Below are 5,742 nucleotides of genomic sequence, written 5' to 3' on the forward strand. Positions count from 1 at the left end.
CTACTCACACTGTGCAGAACGGCCATGCTCCCTGCTGCTGCATGTCCCCCCTTCCCTTTGCCTTGTGCCCCACAGGCAAGGTGAGGAACCAAAAACCGGGAAGCTCCACTGGGGCTGTGACAGCAGGACCGGAGCTGCAAGCTTCGGGGCCCAGACGGTTAATCTCCTTCTCAGTGTGTACTTGGTGGGTCTGCACATTGAAAGTGGGGAGGCCTGACTTTCATTTAATAAGTCTGTGCTCTGCCAAAGCAGCTAAATGTAAAATGTCCCCGTGTACCCCATTTAGAGAAGTCTACTGTAGAAGAATTGATACCTTTTATTAATACATTCTCATTTAGATGTATTTAAATGTTTGGTTAATTTTAATTTTGGACTTGTCTACCCATAAATTTGAAATATCTAATGAAACCTGTTCCTGGCAGTTCAGACTAAATGTGGAGGTCTGGCTTTAGGCAGGGCCATGGCATCAGAAGTCCTGCTATGTTATACAGCTGACAGGAAGGTTAAAATTAAAGCCATTCTGGAGGGCACACCTTCAGGAGACAGCTTAATTCTCTCCTTTTTCACAAATCATTGTAATTTTTTTCCATGCAAATTACTTGGCCTTCAGTATCTTCTCTCATCCTGTGTGAAAAGCACTCGTGCATTTCAAAATCTTTTGAGAGTCATATGTGGAAGCTGAATTTCCCTCCCAGAGTTTGGAGCTTCAACCTTCGCTTCCTCTATTAACCACAAAATGCAGAGCTGCCTCTTTAAAAAGAAAAAAACAAGGTAGGGAGCATAGCTTGCTGTGATTTTTATGTTCTTTCACATTTTCCTGCCACACTTCCTTTATTGTTGTCTGTCATTAGGATAATTGTAATTTCATCTGGCTTAGACATCTGTCATTTTGTTTATCTTTTCTGTACCATACATACCAACAGCACAGCGTAAGTAACAACAGTAGAAGAGTGTTTATGTTAATAACAACAAGCATACAAGGAATTGTTCTATGTCAGGTGCTATCTTACAGCATCCCGTTAAAAGAACAGATTACCAGTGAACACTAAACACCTGGTTTTTTACATTCTTTAGTAAATGACTAATGTTTACATACAAAGAGAAGGTGATCTCAATTGCAAGCAGTAGCAGCTGGCAATCCCATTGCCAAATCCTTGCAAATGTTAGCCAGTTAGCAAAACCAACAGTTTTCTGTTCACGAGCTCCAACTGTCAGTTTTATTTGTTCACAGCTAACTGAAATATTACCTATGTATATAGGATTGCTAGCCAAAGACCTTCCCACAGCTGGTTGCTGGCACCAAGTATGCCCCATGGATCCGTACCTGAGGTGGCATGATGACAGGATTTATCTTGATAGAAGACTTCACAGGTTATCAGAGAAAGAGTAGAAAGATCCTGTATGTAAGCAAGGTGAAGCCATACAGGGTCCTAGAGGAGGAACAAACCCTATTTCCTGCCTGGCTGGGATGGAGGGCAGGCGGAAAGGAGGAGGAAAGGAGATACTTCCATTGTTTACAACAGAATAGAAATTCCAGCTCGCAGACACTGAGAAGCAGAGGCCTGAAAAGACGTAATGACATTCCTTCTGCCTCACGTGCTCACCTCCAACTGGTCTTTCAGAATCATTTCCATAAATACCTTCCAGGAGGAGAAGCTGAAAAGTATTCCTTATGCACGGAACATGAGCATCTGAACAACACACATTTCTAGAGGGAAGAACATTTCATTGACATGAAAACCAAGGTAGCACACTACACTGTATTCAACAGACACCTCTAGTTTGGAGGTAAACAAATTTTCCATATTCCTACCCAAGCAATGCCAGAGGCAGAGGCAGAGGTCTGATTCGTGAACCAAAGCCTCCAATTTGCCAGCTCCTGGTACTGCAAGTTAAAAGCCAGCACAATAACCAAAAGAGAAACCAGCTATCTTTTCAAAGGAAATCACTTCTATTACAAGGAAACATTCAGAAGTCTTTATGAAAGCCAAGTAGACAAGTTGATTCTTGCAGCAGCACTGAAGTAAAAACCAATGCATTAATTATTATCATTATATACATGCCAATTAAAAGTAAACCAATTTAATTACTAATATTGATTGTGGGGTTTTATTTCCTGATTGTAAGAAAATAAAGTCTTTTGAATGTGTTTGCAGTATCGATCACAGTCTTACAAATTGTTCAATAGGAACTTTACTTGTTCATATCCATGAAGTTGCTCGCTCACAGGACATGTATTTTGGTAACCGACCCATAACTGAAAATTATGAGCAAAGAATGTAGGTTGTACCTGTTTCATGGTTCTGTTGTTTTAATTCAGCATTTCATATTATATGTTTTGTCATCTTTCATATAATTGTATTTACTGAAAGCTGCCTATACATAGGTCTAAAATATTTTTCCAGAATTAATGTTACTTCAAGTTCCTCCTTTCCATCTCAATCTGTTTTGGAACGCAGACCAAGTCTGAAAATTTCCAGCCAGAAAAAATGTTTATGCTACTAGGCAGGGCACAATACATACCTATGTATATGCAAACACTCCCCTTGCTGCACAGCACTGCCATTTCTTTCCAGCTTTGTAGATCTTTATTAGAAAGTCGATTTATGGATAATGCTTATCCAAATGAGAGCTGTCATGACAGCATCTGAGTTAAATTAGGTGTAGCACCATTCATTTTCTGGGCAGTATAAGTCCTGCATAGCTAGTTTTTGCCTTCTGTTTTGTATTAACTATCAATGTTACCTGCCAAGGAGTTTCCCTTATTGAAACCAGTTGAATTTTCAGTTTTTCATTTGGATAAAACCCTGAAAGCTGGAATGGAAGGAAAGTTAAAGACTTAGGTGTCCAATACTGACTTCCAGTCAAAGAATAAAAAAGAAGAATCTGGTCAAAAGCAGTTGAGCACCAATCACCCTTAAATCTTTTGAAAAAATCCCAGCCCTGTGTGTTTGAGTGTAGTGTACTATGCTGCTAGCCTCCTCTCCCAGCTTCCTTAAATCAGTGTGGAATGACACCAGCTCAAGTAGCACACGTTTAAATGGTAGAGCAAAGGGCAACTTATTACCTGTCTTTGATAGTTATGTCTGCACAGTTGTGTTCCCTTAGTTCTGTAATATCTAATTATATAAATCCTTCTGAATGTTTATCATAGAGTTTCAAGTGGATGTCATACTCTGCTACCCACATACTTTAATACTTTTAAACAGCCTTAAAAGTAGAGAGGATATTCAAAAATCATGTGTTTCCTACCTGGTCAAGGCTCTTCCTAGTTGTGTCTGTGAGAGAACCACAAGTTATTTTTAAATAAAGAGCTTTATTTTTTTCTTTCTATAAATTCTCCAAAGGAAGGAAGTCTTTACCAGAAGACTCCTCAGGTTGGTTTCCTTTTACTGGCATAAGAAATGTCATTTGATGGTTTGCCTTGAAACTGAATCTAAACGTCAGCGCCTGTCCAGGCCCTCCTCCAGACTGACTTATCCACCAAAATAAAATGTGAACAACCTGAAACATTTGTAAGAGTTTGGCATGTGATACACAGTGTGTTTCTCAGGACACAGTTTTTGTAATGTCTGCTTTCCTGAACTGCCAGAGATGTGGCAGCGCTGTGGAGGGCAGATTACCAAACAATGTCAAACACCAGGAAAATTAAAGAGACAAAGGAGGAAAACCTCTCCAGCAGTAGGAAACTGAGGTCTTCAGAAGACAAAGATCGTCCTTCTGCCTTAAAAACTGAAAAAAAGTCTTTCACAATAATCTTAATTATTTTTGCCACCGTAGTATCATTTAATCATAAAAAGAAGAGCTGCTGTAAAAGAACCATATCCTTTGTAGCTACATCAATAAATTATTGTGCAAGTGACTCTTCCAGCCCAGGCTGCAGTAGACAAGAGTGGTCTAGCATGTTGCCATACTCAAGTGCAGTTTCCAGGAAAATTAAAACAGGACTATGGTATGGTGCTGTTCCTGCACTAGGCCTGTGCCTCTAAACTTCATTGCCAGTGTAAACAAAGCAGAAATTTTGTTATACGTAAACTTAATTAATGTAAATATAAATTTAATAAACATACATTAAACATTATATCTAAATTTAACTCTGCCCTCTGATAGACACATAGAGCAGTACCTTCTCTTCTAATATGGAAATCTGCATTTTTCAAGTAACACTAACATCCTCTTACCACACCAGAGTAGCACCATGCAGCGTGGGAACAGCGCGAGCACCCCAGGGGGCTCCAGCTCAGTACAGCACGCCAGCATCGCAGGGTTCAGCAAGCTCCGGGGTCTGCGTTCTCTGTAACGGGAGTCAGATGAGTTTCTGAAATTGGTTTTCTGGAAATTCTAGAACTTCAGAGTCAGTGGAATAGGACAAAATTTATCGGTGTGTCAGAAAAAAACCTGTTAAGGAAGCAGGGGCACCTTTATTCCCCTTCCTGCAAATCCTAAATTTGGCCTCAAGAAACACTTTGTGAACATCAGTAGTAAAAGATGTCGCTGTATTCAAAAGAAAAAAAATACAGCTGAAGTTTGTTAAACTATGTAATGTTTTGCAGGAAAAATAGTTTACTGAATAAATACAACTAATATACATCGCACTATACCCAAACAACACGAGGGATGAGGGGGGGGGGGGCAAGGTACTAATGAAATGACAGGTATTGTGAGAAAAAGGGCCGAAGGGATGTAGGGGCTTTATCGCACCTGTCGTGCACCCAGGGCAGCGCCTTGGCCACGCACCCCCCGAGCCACAGCGCTGCAGGTCACCGGGGCACCCGCCTCTCCCGCACGGCTTGCGGGGGTCCCCCAGCCGCCCTACGAGCCTCCCCTGGCCGGGCAAGTCCTCCGGCCCCCCGGAGCACCGGGGAGCGGCAACCCCTGAGAAAGAGCCCGGGGTGGGACCCCCCGGCGCCGCTCGCTCTCCGCATGGAGCATCCCCCTCCCCTGCCGCCCAGAGCCGGCCCCGGCGGCCGTGTGCCTACCTGGGTGCCAGCCTCCCTCCACCGCTCTCCAGCTGGCCCGAAGACACGGCTGCCTTGCTTCCCGTGTGGGCTCTGCTGGTTCGCCAGGCCTGGGACAGGGAAAACGAACCCACCGCAGGGCTCCCCGCGGTGCAGCTTCAGGGCTTGCTTAAGGTGCCTGCCGCGGGGGTGGGATACTGGCAGGGCCGCCTGCCCACAGCCTGCCTCGCCGGGCGGGGAGTGCCCAGCGCCGCGCTGCCGCCGGGGGGGGGGGCGCTGCCGCCGGGGTGGGGGGGGGGGCCCGCTGCCGCCGGGAGGGGGCGCTGCCGCCTGGGGGGGGCGCCGCCGCCGGCCGCTGCCCCGGGAGCGGGCGGCCCGGCCCGGTGCGGCGCAGGGCCCGGGCGCCCTCTGGCGGCAGCGCGGCGCTGGACCCACCTCCAAGGCGCCGGGAGGTGGCCGCGCCCCCGCCCCCGCACCGGGGTTTTTGGGGGACGGGAAGGGGGCAATAAGCCATGTGGCCCCGCCAGCGGGCTCAGTGCCGTGCCGAGGCCACGTTAGCGACCCGCTGCGCTCAGAGACCTGTCGACTGAAGCGGGGGACGCTGAGGACCCCGCGAGACCCTGGCATTTACACTACATCCCCTCCACAGGCTTCCCTCCCAGACCTATTTTTCCTGAACATCTCCCTACACATGGCTTGACGCTGCTTGAAGGAAGGCTTTGCTTTCTCCGCCGTAGACCCCACCCCAAAGGCCACCCTAGGGTGCCCCGGGCCACCCCCTGCC

At 46.2% G+C, this 5,742-nt stretch overlaps 1 long non-coding RNA gene across 5 annotated transcripts; it reads right to left on the reverse strand.

Moving 5' to 3' along the window:
• Window positions 1-300: 300 nt before the first annotated feature.
• On the reverse strand, window positions 301-5,273 carry LOC121082977. Of its 5 annotated transcripts, none has more exons than XR_005826195.1 (3): window positions 4,980-5,273; window positions 3,363-4,294; window positions 301-1,708 (listed from the first exon to the last, which is right to left on the reverse strand). It is a non-coding gene; the product is annotated as an uncharacterized LOC121082977 (long non-coding RNA). The 5 variants fall into 5 exon arrangements; XR_005826193.1 differs by having other exon boundaries at window positions 301-750; window positions 1,605-4,294; XR_005826194.1 differs by having other exon boundaries at window positions 301-750; window positions 1,325-4,294.
• Window positions 5,274-5,742: the final 469 nt, after the last annotated feature.

The sequence above is a fragment of the Falco naumanni genome, chromosome 2 (assembly GCF_017639655.2).
Source record: "Falco naumanni isolate bFalNau1 chromosome 2, bFalNau1.pat, whole genome shotgun sequence".
In the NCBI taxonomy this organism is placed as follows: domain Eukaryota; kingdom Metazoa; phylum Chordata; class Aves; order Falconiformes; family Falconidae; genus Falco; species Falco naumanni.